At 36.2% G+C, this 14581-nt stretch overlaps 1 pseudogene; it reads left to right on the top strand.

Annotated features, from left to right (window-relative positions):
* The first annotated feature begins 13435 nt into the window (after window positions 1–13435).
* Window positions 13436–14235, top strand: LOC132017340 (small ribosomal subunit protein eS6-like; annotated as a pseudogene).
* The last annotated feature ends 346 nt before the right edge of the window (window positions 14236–14581 follow it).

Raw genomic sequence — 14581 nt, 5'->3', positions numbered from 1 at the left:
CCGAAGGTAGATGCCTAACAATGGAGCCTCAGGTGCCCCTAAGCTGGATGTTTCTAAGAAGATGAATAAAATGTCATAAAATCCAGGCATGAAAATCATAAGCTATATGTGCAGAAAAAACTCAGAATTCACCCAAAGCTTTTTGCTTATTTGAACCCTAATTCTAACAGCCTTGATTTCCTGGTTTGGATACAGCTATGCATTACAAGTTCTAAGTTAAGTGTGCGTGTGTGCCATCATGATGTTGGTAGAGCAAAGGAAGATACATGAGAAAAGAACGTTTCAGGAGGACAGAGAGCCATAGAAGTTGCAGGCAGATCAATGGTCAGTAAGATTGGCTCTGAATGGGAAAATCTGTGTTCAGATCTGGCTTTTTTACCTCCTTGTTTGTGTTAATTATTTCACTTGAACTCCTTGTTTTTAAAAATCTCAGTACTTGTGGCAAAAGAGTAAATCTCAAAGATGTCTACATCCTAATATGGTTATAATAAAGATCACATCAAATAATGCTTGCAAAATAATACAATTTCTGGTACATAGAATGTTAATTATGGTTCAGTATGTATGGGAGCAAAATTGTCCTGTTCACTTCAATGGCACTCAAAGTCACTGTTGATGTTTTTATAAGCATGACCTCAGTTTCAAAAATAAGCTAAATTTGCCTGCTGGCTTTTTAAGAGAGCAAGAAAGTATGAATATATTTTTCTCTAAAAATTCTTTTTTTTTTTAAAGATTTATTATTTAAGAGTGACAGAGTACACTTACACATGCGAGGGGGAGGGACAAAGGAAGAGAATCTTCAAGCAGACTCCCTGTTCAGTGTGGAACCAGATGCAGTTCAGTCCCAGGACTGATGAGATCATGACCTGAACTGAAACCAAAAGTCAAACACCCAGGAGCCCCGAAAAATTCTTAATCTGAAAAAACCCACTAAATCTTACTTGCTTGTAAAATGCTTTTAGGAAAGGCATGTCATTTCTTTAAATGACAGATAGATTATTTATATAGCTATACATAAGTAACAAATCATAGCACTCCCAAGGTCAAACACAATATTTATAGAAGAGAATCTCATCAGCTCTTCTTGAGCGTATTTACTATACTTCATACACTGTGACCTGAGAAAGAAGGTCTCACAGAGTATAGAACTAGTATCATCTCACACAAACATGTCTAACTACATAGAGAAGTAAGAGAAATTACTGAAGGTTTATCATAGAAATAGAAATGTGCTCTTATATCAGAATTTAGGTAAGACAAAGTTTTTATGTTGACAAATATTATAAATAGATGAAAAGAAAAAAATAAGCCAACAAGGAAATGATGACTTAGTGATGTGATTTCTAAGATTATAGGCTCCAGTTTTGCATTTTAGGTTATGAGTAAGAGGGAGAATAAATCTTGGGGATCGTTTTCCTTAGTAATTCTAAAACACTCTTGGAGCACAAGTACTGGGCTTTCATGAAATTTTTACAAGTCTATGGATGAAAAAGATGAATGAGGACAATGTAGTCATTTCTTATTTAATCTAGAATTATTCTCTTAAAAGACTGATATTATTCTGAGATTGTATTGTTCCCATTTCTCAGCATTCAAATTCTTCTTTAATACAATGAAAACAGAAGTTTGTATTTTTAAAATGCTCTTATTTAGCAAAAGAAAGAAGGAAAGAAAGAAAGAAAGAAAAAATTTAAAGTTGACAGCCCCATGTCCAATATCTTCTGTTTTTAATTTTACTGACCCATGAATCCCACAAGTCTCAAGGCAGATGCTGTAGTCCCACTTCTCCATTTTGCAGGGGAAGACACCTAGGCCCAGAGAGGTAAAATATCCTTCTTAGGATTCCTGACTAACTGATAGCAACACCAACCTGAGAACCCAGTCATCTTCAGTCTTTTATCTACGGTCACTGACATAACTTTTTTGAAGAATAAAAATAGCCTGTTTCCATCCAGAATTTTGTACATGTTTTCTAAAATAGATTATCAAAAATGTTCTAGTGTTTATTGGCTTATCAAAACTGTATTATGCATATCTAAATTTATTTATATTTCAGCAGATAATCTAACATAAAAAATTGCCTTTTTACTTATTGTTTACTTTAGGATTGGTTCACTTTTTCAGAAATACCTGACCAGTAGGGCACTTCTGTCCCAATAAAAGATAGAAGCTAAGTGACAACATATCAGCCCAGTAGATGACAAACATTCATATCCCAGGAGGGCAAGTGCTTAGAATTCTCAGTTGGATTTTAAGTGGTTTGGGAATGTTAGCAGAAGTTAGAAACTCTAGTATCTTTTGGCAGCTTATTGGAAGGGCAGGTAGCCAAGAATTTTACTTTGAAACACCTAATTGAGTCAGTAAAACAGACTAACTAACTATGGGTAGTTTTTCTTATCAATGTTGCCAATGATAAAGATAAGCAGCATTTGTTTGGAGGTACTGTAAATAACTCTGCCCTGAGGTAACTAATTTGCATTTCTGGAGAGATAACAAAAGGGAGGCTCCCCCAGGACTGCACTGGTTTTTCCAGGTCTTGGGAAGTGACAGAATTGTTTCCTTAGCTGCTAGGAAGCATTATATTAGGTACATTTTTAAATAAAACAAGAGGATGTAACTTGAATCCCTAGGCATGCTACACTTATATTGGTTTACTCCGGTTGTCTGAAAATGAAAGTTTTTATAATTGTGTATATAATGTCTTTGAACTCTGAGCATCTGCCTGAAACAGCTGTTCCTGATTAAAATTAAACCAAAGCTTTTCACCAGTGGAGAAACTGCAGCAGATAAAAAGAAAAAATTGTGGGTGTTATTGGGACTGTGCAAGCTTCAACTTTCTTCTTTTCACTCGAGATTATGTGCTGGAGGCCCTTGATCATTTTATTTTGAGAAATAGAAGGCATTTAATGTTAAGAGTTGAAAATCTTTGAAGTCATTACTTTTTTTCAGGCACAGTGCTAATTAAGCCAGTTCACTAATTAAAAAGTATTTTAATTCTTCAACAACAACAAAAATCAATGGGTAGTTGACTTCTTTTCAGAAGCATTTGTTTACTATGATAATCTTACTTGGGAAATTTATAATTCCTATTATTATGGAAACTGTATGTCTACTTCTAAATTCATACTTTCTCGGGTGCCTGGGTGGCTCAGTGGGTTGAGCCTCCGCCTTTGGCTCGCGTCATGATCTTGGGGTCCTCGGATGGAGCCCCGCATCCGGCTCTCTGCTTGGCGGAGAACCTGCTTTCCCCACCCCCTCTGCCTGCCTCTCTGCCTACTTGAGATCTCTCTCTGTCAAATAAATAAATAAAATCTTTAAAAACAAATAAATTCATACTTTCTATGGTAGCTGGTTTTATGTATCACCTTGGCTAGGCTATAGTATCCAGTTATTCAATGAAACACTAATCTAGACATTGCTGTGAAGGTGTTTTGTAGATGTTGTTAGCATTTATAGTCAGCTGACTTTAAGTAAAGATAATTCCCCCTAATATGGGTGGCCTGACCTGTTTAAAGTCTTTAAAAGCAAGTACTAAGGCTTCTTAGAGGAAGGGGAAGTTCTACCTAAGCAGTGAACCATCAACTCTTAATGTTTTCAGATTAGATGCTTATCTTACAGATGTCGAAGGTGCTAGCTCCCACCACAGCAAGAGCCAATTCCCTGAAATAAATCTTGTTCTATGCATACATACATGTATCTTCTACTGGTTTCTTTGGAGATCACTGACTGATTGTCCTAAATATAGTAGTCCCCCCTATTCTATGACAGATATGTCCCAATACCCCCAGTGAATGCCTGAAGCCATGAATAGTAACAAATTCTCTCAACACTGTGTGTGTGTGTATGTGTGTGTATATAGACATATACACACACATATATATGATGTATATATATGTATACACATACATATGTACATATGTGTACATGATATATATAGACATGATGAAGTTTAATTTATATAGATTAGGCACAGTAAGAAATTAATAATAACTAATCATAAATTAGAGCAATTATAACAGCATAGTGTAATAAAAGTTATACGAAGGCGATCTCTCTCTGTGTGCCTCTCAAAACACCTTGTTGTACTGTACAAACCCTTACTGGATGATAAAATGCCTAACTGATGAGATAAAGTGAGGTGAATCACAGAAGCATTGTTAGGTAGCCTTAGGCTACTATTGACTTAATGTCAGAAGGAGTATCATCTACATATAGCCATCTGAAACCTCAGAAAGTGAACCTGAAGATAAGGTGGGACTACTGTAATAAAACTTTTTTATTTGTTTTACAAATTTTTTAATTTATTTGTTTGACAGATAGAGAACACAGGTAGGCAGAGAGAGAGAGAGGAGGAAGCAGGTTCCCTGCTGAACAGAGAGCCCGATGTGGGGCTCGATCCCAGGACCCTGGGACCATGACCTGAGCCGAAGGCAGAGGCTTTAACCCACTGAGCCACCCAGGCACCCCTGTAATAAAACCTTTTTAGATGGATGAAGACAACTCTAATATTTGCAACATGGTTATCACTGTTTATCACAAAACAGCAATTGCTGTAAATTTAAACCCTCTTAATTCATCTATCGTTCAGTCAACATGATTTTTATTTCTATACCTCAATTCCTCACTGGTTACCTTAAGATATATTTTTGATTATAATGAATTATAATGAATTATAATCAGAAATCAAATATTAAAAACCAAGACAATTCTCTTAAATTCTCTTTCAAAAGAAAAATTATTAAATAGGGGAACAAAAGATTATTCTTTAAATAGGGGAAGAAAGATTATTCTTTAAACTCCTAAAGCTATTCCTCATCAATAATAAAAATATTCATAAAACTCTTTTCCACTCCATACTGAGCAAGTTATTAGAAAAAGGAAGGAAGAGAAGAGAGAAAAAGACAGAAACAGAAAGATTGAAAATAATTATACAGAGTTTACTAAAACTGCAATAGACTATTATGTAATGTGGGGACTTGAGACTAAGAAAAAGTGAATATTTTGCTATTAGGGAGTTATTCCACATTGAAAATTTATCATAGGAATGAAAAAAAAAAGTTTAGGTTATAGTGCCTGCTCATCTAGTTCAGATTACTGAATACAAAGATGACTAAACTGGTCCCTATCATCAATGTGTACAGAGAAAAGCACTACAACACCAAATTACAGTAGCAAGACCACCATTTCTCTACCATATTTGTCTTTAACCTGGCATATCTATTCTGCATAGATATAGAATATAGATATATTGTTTATCCTCTATGCCTGGAGGATTTGTGCAAAAAAATGAGAGAAACAAATGGCAAATTTTATGACCCTAAGTAGCTTAATTGTTAGAACACAATTGATTATTAAAGTATTTATTGTGCATAACACAATACAATAAAACTTACTAGCTTAGAACAATTACATTAGTTGTCTTACAATTGCTGCAAGAAATTGACAGCAGCTTACTGGGTTAAGTTCTAGCTCTAGGTCTCTCATAAGTTGTAGTCAATATGTCATCTTGAGCTACATTCATCTGAAGGCTTGCCTGGGACTGGAAGATCTTCCAAGGTGGCTTTCTCACATGTATGTTGGCAGGAAGCCTTAGTTCCACACCACATATACCTCTTCATAGGAATTCATGAGTGTCCTCACATGTCAGGTGGTTTCTCTCAGAGTGCATAATTCAAGAGAGCAAGGAGACATTTCAATGTCTTTCATGACTTAACCACAGAAGTCACTGTCTCTCATTTCCACAATATCCAATTGGGTATCCAATTTAGCCCTGTTCACTAGGGTAGGGTAGTAACAGTGTCATGGCTAACAGGAAGAGGGTATTTAGGTCCACTTGGAGACCAGCTGCCACAGTCATTAAATAACAAGGACCAAAAGCACATTTTCAATCAACAAATACATATTAAGAGAGTTAAAAATGAACATAGCAGTTCTTAATCAGTAACAGTAGCAAAATCAAAATGGTTTTCTGAAGGAGGTAAGGAAGTTTTAGGTGGATTTTTAAAGAGGCGAGGGACTGATTTTTAATGTAAAGAGAACATTTGAAGTGAGTGGACATTCCAGGTAAATGTACATGACTGTATTAGTAGGCTACTTCAGGGTAAAGATTATCCCTTAAGAAAGTCTAATCACTTACCATTAAATTGGAGTTTATGACATTTTAAGAGTGGGTAGAATAGATCCCAAAGTAACCCTCTATTATTAATGTAGGAATCTAAACCATTACCATCACAAATACTCAAATGACTTTTTAAAGTAGATATTTTGGGGGTGCTTGGGTACCTCAGTTGGTTAAGCATCTGACTCTTGATTTCAGTACAGGTCTTAATCTCAGAGTCTTGATCTCATGGTTGTGAGTTCAAGTCCTGCGCATGGAACCTACATTAAACAAAACAAAACAAAACAAAACAAACCACTAAAATAAAGTAGATGTTTTCATTAAACAATTGTAGAAAATCAAAAGCCACTGTAATAAATAACAAATAACAAATTCAAGGAAATATGTTTTGTTAAATGCATTTTTCTTTTGTAGATGTAAAAGTGTGTGTGAAGGGACGCCTGGGTGGCTCAGTTGGTTAAGCAGCTGCCTTCGGCTCAGGTCATGATCCCAGCCCATATCGGGCTCCTTGCTCTGCAGGGAGCCTGCTTCTCCGTCTGACTCTGCTGCCTTCCACTCTGTCTGCCTGTGCTCGCTCTCGCTCGCTCTCTCTGACAAATAAATAAAATCTTAAAAAAAAAAAAAAGTGTGTGAAGTATTAATATCACACACACAAAAAATATATCTTTTTAAACTTTCTCTGTGCCTTAGTGTCTCATTATTTCACAGAAACTAAAATTTGTAAATAAGTTTGAGTCAAAAATCAGGTTATGAACAGACTGCCAAAGCTAACAATTTAAGTTATCTAATTTGCCTGATGTTGGTTAAATCATTCGGAGCAACCACTCAATTATAATTTGGCATCTCTCTCTCTTTTTTTTAAATATTTTATTTATTTATTTGACAGACAGAGATCACAAGTAGGCAGAGAGGCAGGCAGTGGGAGAGGAGGAAGCAGGCTCCCTGTGAGCAGAGAGCCCAATGTGGGGCTCCATCCCAGGACCCTGGGATCATGACCTGAACCGAAGGCAGAGGCTTTAACCCACTGAGCTACCCAGGTGCCCCATAATTTGACATCTCTTTTATTTACCTCTCAGTTAACATAAATACTCTCTTCTTGGAAGTTTTAGTTTTTTATTACAAGTTAGTCACTGGACTTTCTTTATGAATCAGTTTTTGGTCAGTATATTTTATATCAGTTCACAAGACTTAATTCATCATCACAAAGCATACCACTGAAAATTTCTAAGGATCTAGAAAACTGGAGATCAGTCTCTAGAATGCAATGTTACTTTAAGTCTTCCTTCACCAAAGTTCTGTTTGATGATTTTTCCTCTCAAGGCAAAGTGATAACGTGAGTCCTCCCAAATATTTTTTCTTTACACTTTGAAAATCAAAACTATATCTTGTTGAGGATCAAAATTCCAGGAGGGAAATAACAGGAACTTCTATAAAGATAAGAGAATTAAAAAAAAAAAAAAAAAAAAAAAAAACCCTTTACTCTTCCACTGAAAAAAACTCGATGTTACTCTTTTAGAGACCATTAACATGTCTGGAGGTTTATATTTTGCAAGGCATCACAGAAAGAATAACACGAAGAATTACCAGACATGGATTCAAGTCCTTGCTCTGACAATACTCATCATATAGCATTAGAACATCACCTTGAGGCACCTGGATGGCCTAGTCGGCTAAGCATCCAACGCTTGATTTCAGTTCAGGGTCATAATTTCAGGGTCATGAGATCAAGCCCCACATCAGGCTCCACACTCAGCAGGGAGTCTATTAGAGATTTTCTCTTTCCCTCTCCCTCTGTCTCCCCCCCACACCCACTCAGGCTGCTCTCTTTCTCTCAAGTAAATAAATCTTTTTAAAAAAGAGAACAATAACTCATTTTGTTTCATCTCAGTTTCTTTGATTCTAAAAATGGTTGTTTTGGTTAGATCTCTAAAATTCTATGAGAAGCCCTTTCATTTTTTTACAGGCTACTAACAGCAAATCCTTCAGGAAAATATGGTAGAGCAACTCAATTCAGTAGAAGAAAAAGAACCAAAACAAGATATTATGTCCAAAAACAAAAACAAAACAGAACTTCAGTTATAATTACAAATTTAATTAGTGCGCTTTAAAGTGTTCCATAATAATTATTAATCCCCCTAATTTATGCCATCCACGTGAGGGATTATAAAAAAGAACAGAACAAAATTGAGGCCAAAATTCCAGTAGCTGAGATGTTATAGGGCAAGGGTCTAAAATGTTGTTAAGCTGTGAGGACACATACAGGGAAATCAGCCAGTGATCCTTACTTTTTAAAGTACACCTTGCCCATTTCTGTCAACAGACTCGAAACTCCGGAATGAGTCCTGGATATTTGTACAGTAAAATATGGTGTCTGCAAAATCAGGGTCACCCTAACCCTTTAAAAAAATAGGCACTATGTGCTTCTGACTTATCTGGAAAATCTAAACTATGTTTTTGAGATCACTCTTTGTTAGGTTTTATATGAAAATGCCTCCCCTTATCCCACTGCCTACTGCATGAACTTACGTATGTGATAAGCATCAAGCATTTTGAAATGCTCTGACATCTTTATAAATAAACCTGAAATTCAGATAACAGTGTGTTTTTCATTTGTGAGTGATTACTAAATGACTTTTAGAAATTGGGAATTTGCAGAGAAATTTGCAGGAATTTTTTTTTAAATATTCCTCTTTTAGAAATAATCATCTTCCTGTTGTGCATATCCTTTAATTTTAGTAATTAAAATTACATTTTTCTTTCACAAATATTTCTATCCTCTTAGTATACAGTTCAAATTGCTGTGTTTTATGGAAAACACATGATGGCTGATTTTCCCTTGAATCAGAAGTTTTTCTCAAATTATCCCGAATATATTCTACTTCCTTAAAAGGCAGCTTGGGGCACAGATGGGAAGGATAAAGCCCTTTATAATCATTAAAATCATTGCTTTCCAGTACAATTTTTTCCTGTCAGGTTCCTGTCAGCATTTCTATCCAAGAACTGATCTTCCAGGTCTTTTATTTTTATTTTTCTTGATGGATACTTTTCCAAATTGATGTTTTGCATAGTATGGTAATAGAAATATGTATAATAATGTATAGGGAGAAAACTAAAATGAGAACACCAAAATAATGACATTTTGCAAGTTGCTATTTCAGTGGTAGCCAGTTAAATAAATAAGAAAAAATACTCTGTAAACTAAAGTGGAAAGAGCATTGAGTTTAGTTTTGGGCCTCCATGGTCTCACTGCTATCTTGCCTTGAAGAGACCTTTGTCTCTAAGCTATAAAATGAATGTATGCAATCCTATTTCCTTTCAGGCTTTAAAAGCTAAGACTATATTTTTAATTCATCATGTATGTTATAGGCTGAATTATGTCCCTTCCAAATTCATATGTTGAGTGTCAACCCCTAGTACATACAATGTGACTGTATTTGGAAATAAGGCCTTTGAAGAGATGCAAGCTAAAATGAGGTCATTAGGATGAGCCCTAATTCAGTCTGACTGATGTCCTTATAAGAAAAGGAAATTTGAACAGAGTTGGGAATATGTGCACACAGAGGAGATCACATGAAGATATAAGAGGGAGGCTGCTATGTGCAAGCTAAAGAGAAAGGCCTCAGAAGAAACCAAACCTGCCGATTTTTTTTTTTTTGGACTTCCAACCTTTAAGAACAGTAATAAAATTGATTTCTGTTGTTTAAGCCACTGTCTGTGGTATTTTTTGGTAGCCCTAGCACACCAATACGGTGTATAATAGTATTAAGCATTAGTTTTATTCCTTCTTTATTTTTAAAACAAGTAAAAAATACTTTCAATTTTAATTATTCAATCTCAAAAAATATCTCATGTATAAACTAAAATATATTCACCAAATAGAAGTACTACACCTTACCATTCATATCTTGTTTTTCTATTTCAACTTTTATATTTTTCTATTTTCAACTTTTAAAGACAAAAATTTTCTGTTACATAGAATGGGGATTAGCTAATGTTTCTGTGAAGGGCCAGATGATAAATATTTTAGGCTTTGCTGGCCACATGATTTTTTTTTTTTAAAGATTTTATTTATTTATTTGACACAGGGAGAGAGGGGGAGAGAGCACAAGCAGGGAGAGCAACAGGCAGAGGGAAAGTGATGAAGCAGACTCCCTGCTGAGCAAGGAGCCCCATATCATACTCCATGTGGGACTCCATTGCAGGACCTTAGATCATGACCTGAGCCAAAAGCAGCTTCTTAACCAGCTGAGCCACTCAGGCACCCTGGTCACATGATTTTTCTTGCAACCACTCAATTTAGCTGTTGTAACAATATATGAACAAAAATGTGTAGCTATGTTCTAATAAAACATTATTTATAGACACTGAAATTTGAATTTCATGTAACTTTCACATATTTTAAAACATTATTCTTACTTCGAAAATTTTCAAATACTGACAAAAGGGAAAAAGTCAATCTTAGCTTGCTGGCTGTCACCATAGTTTGCCAACCTTGAAATAGTATAACAAAAGTGACCAGCTTCTGTTTATTCCTCCTTACATCACTTTTGTTTTAAATGTATGTTTAATTGTAAAAGTATGTAGTACCATGGTGGTTTGAGGCCAGACCGAGGCAGATGCAAGCTCAAATGATTCCTTACTGGTAGGAACTTACCCTAGAAATGAAACCACATAGTTGAGTCTGCACATGTCAGTGCCTCTAGAGAACTAAGGAGTTCTCTGAATTGATTTTCATAAATATGCTAATTTGAAGCTTATAGTTATTGTTAGAACTCATCAGTAAATACAATATTATTTAGAAATTTAGGCCACAAACTAGCCTGCAGGTCAAATTTCATTCTCTGATTATTTCTGTAAATAAAGTTTTATTGGAACACAGACACTCCCATCCATTTATGTACTGTCTACATCTGCTTTTGCTCTACATTGGCAGGGTAAGTAATTGTGACAGAGATCTTACATTCCCCAAAGTCCAAAATGTTAACTATCTGACCCTTTACAGAAAAAAATTTTCTGACTCCAAGACCAACAAAACATTTTTTTTTTTCCTGAGAATGCTATTTTAACCCTGAGATTATTTAGAATGGCTGGCGTTTGTTGATGACAAAGAGAAAAACAACTAGAACAAATTTATGTACTTATTTACTGATTGCCTGCACCCAGTGTAGACCATTCCCATTGCCCTGTTCTTGGTACACCACTAACGTGTAAAAAACTTTGGACTGAGTAGCGATCTGGAGTTCAGACTCTGTAGATATTTGGAGTTGTACAATTCTTTACACAATATATTAATTGGGACTTAGATTCTACCTGGTTGATCGTACAGAGCTATTTGAATACATAAATATATATGAGGTAGAAGAACCTTCGAGGAGAAAAATGTTTGGAAGGTATTACCCCTTCTTTTTGAGGGTCAAAATGATCAAAACAAATGGTAGACTATTTCTGTTTTATGTACCATTGCTTGAGCGGTGCCTCACACATAGGAAGCACTCAATACATATTTATAGTCAGACAATGGAAACTCCAACCAAGGAGAGGTGTCAGGAAAGGGTCATGGATGATGCATGAGAACATGAAATGGATAATGTTGTTATAGGCCAACTTAAGGATGGATATTGATTTACCACCTAACCCAGCCAGCCTGGAATTTGGGGTGCACTTGTGGGAAAATAGCTATGTGAGTGACTCTAGGAGCTTACCTTGCATCATTAAATTGGTAAACTTTGGGGCCCTAGTTACGTGTGTATGTGTGTGTGTGTGTGTGTGTTTGCGTGTGTTGGGGGCACCTCATTGAAGGAAGCAGCATCTTCCCCTTTGTTTGAGAATCACCTCAGTTAGTGGAGGCTGGTGATTCAGTCATGGCCAAACCTTTGTTTTAACAGACTCAAAGATACAATGTTCAATAGTAGTGAGCCTAAAGATGGACATGGAGTTAACAGAACTAAGTCTATGAGGTTGTCAAGACTTGGCCCTTAAGTTGTCACCCCAGGGAAGCAGTAGATATGGAAGCCTCAGGAGTCCTCAGTGGCTCCAGAAGTTAGTGGAGTAGGGACCTCTAATATATAGCAGTAGACAGTCAGATCTTGGGGGAACAGTGGTAGAGTGGGTTGGATGAATTCCTGTCCAATTAGAAAAGAGAAAGATAGAATGAGAGAGAGAGAGAGAGGAATTGATTTCCTGAGAACTGAGAAATATCAAGATACTTAGATAAATGAGCCCTGAGAAACACTGGTGATCTTATAGAGAAAATGGATAGATACTTCAAAGAATGGCATTTGGGATTCTAATATAATGTGATATAATTTTTTAGTCATTGACTATTGAGATCAAAATATTTAGTTACAGAGTTAAGGACATAGTCAGCCATATATACCTAATTAATTATTAATTATTGCTTAATAACATCTACCTCCATCATGCCTCTCTTCAGATACATTAAATCTAGCTCTAAAGAGAAACCATAGTCCAGCATATTTTGCTCTTGGAGGTTAACCTAAGTCTTTACTTGTGGCAGACAGCAAAGATGAATGATGTAAGGTCAAGACCATCAGTAAAGGGACTCTTTGTTACTATATTATCTAAAATGGCTATGTGTGTTCTGTTTTTGACATTGTTAATAAAACATATATATTACCCATTTCCTATTTCTTTAATTTTGATTATAGTCTTACCTAGTAATGGGTTTGTTTTACAGATTTGCTGCAATGGGACTAAAGAGTCAAAATTTTAATTTTTCTTTTGCCTTATTTACTTCATAGTTTTTATTTCTAACTTTGTCAGCCTGATTAAAATGTTATAATGATTGACCTATGTCAACACCCTTTGGTAGAGGTGATTATTCTTTATTTGACATTCAGGATATTAGTTTCATTTATTTTCTTCTTGATAAAATTTTCCAATGATAACTGAACTCTGTCAGGTAGTAGAGAATGGTTGACTGATCATTCTGCTGTCTCTTCAAAAATACAAGATTAATAAGTTGACCCTCACATAGAAAAATCTCAAAATTTAAATATTACTACTATTAGGAACAATCATAAATAACATCCAGGCAATGTGTTTATGGGTTTCATATTCATTAAATTCTCATAACACAAGGAAGCATGTATAATTGTACCCATTTTACAACTCAGGACCTTAACGCTTAGATCTTAGACCTTGTCACTTATATAAGTGACAAGAATGTATGGTCCCATATAATTAACAGAGGATTCCCTTAAATCTCAGTTTCCTCTTGTATAAATAAACTACTGTTCTAGCTCAGTGAGTCAGAAGTGCATCTTAAAAGAGTGTACACGTTGGAGGCGTTAAGGCTGCTTCAGGATGAAGCTGAACATCTCTTTCCCAGCTACTGGCTGCCAGAAACTCATTGAAGTGGACGATGAACGCAAACTTCGAACCTTTTATGAGAAGCGTATGGCCACAGAAGTTGCTGCGGACGCCCTCGGTGAAGAATGGAAGGGTTATGTGGTCCGAATCAGTGGTGGCAATGACAAACAAGGCTTCCCCATGAAACAGGGTGTCTTGACCCATGGCCGTGTCCGCCTGCTGCTAAGGGGCATTCCTGCTACAGACCAAGGAGGACGGGAGAGAGCGCAAATCTGTTCGGGTTGCATCGTGGATGCCAATCTCAGTGTTCTCAACTTGGTCATTGTAAAGAAAGGAGAGAAGGATATTCCTGGACTCACTGATACTACTGTGCCTCGACGCCTGGGGCCCAAAAGAGCCAGCAGAATCCGCAAACTCTTCAATCTCTCTAAAGAAGATGATGTCCACCAGTATGTTGTGAGAAAGCCCTTAAACAAAGAAGGTAAGAAACCTAGAACCAAAGCGCCCAAGATACAGCGTCTTGTTACTCCACGTGTCCTCCAACACAAACGTCGGCGTATTGCTCTGAAGAAACAGCGCACTAAGAAAAATAAGGAAGAGGCTGCAGAATATGCTAAACTTTTGGCCAAGAGAATGAAGGAGGCCAAAGAAAAACGCCAGGAACAGATTGCCAAGAGACGGAGGCTGTCCTCGCTGAGAGCTTCTACCTCTAAGTCTGAGTCCAGTCAAAAATGAGATTTTCTAAGAGTGACAAATAAATAAGATCAGACATTAAAAAAAAAAAAGTGTACACGTTAAAAATGTATACCAAAATAAGAAAAAGGGAAACTGGAAAAAAGTGTCATCTCTGATACAAGTAAGATAGGTCCCAATATAATATTAAATAGTGATGTATAAATATGTCACATGTAATGTAATTTAGTCCAAATTGAATTGAGAGCCAATTCATCATTCCTTAGCTTGTAAAAACAGGATAATGATGCAGAGAGTGAATGGAAGAAATGCCCAGTGGTTCATACCAGGAAAGGTTCAGCTTAGAAGTGTGGTTAAATTGCAAGAAGGACAAGAAAGAACAGACATGAGGGCCATTTGCCTTCACAAACTAGAAAGGGAAAGGAGGCTGGAGAATAT

The sequence above is a fragment of the Mustela nigripes genome, chromosome 5 (assembly GCF_022355385.1).
Source record: "Mustela nigripes isolate SB6536 chromosome 5, MUSNIG.SB6536, whole genome shotgun sequence".
Lineage (NCBI taxonomy): Eukaryota > Metazoa > Chordata > Mammalia > Carnivora > Mustelidae > Mustela > Mustela nigripes.
Note: the sequence above shows the minus strand (reverse complement) of the source record. Positions and strands in the feature narration are given on the sequence as shown.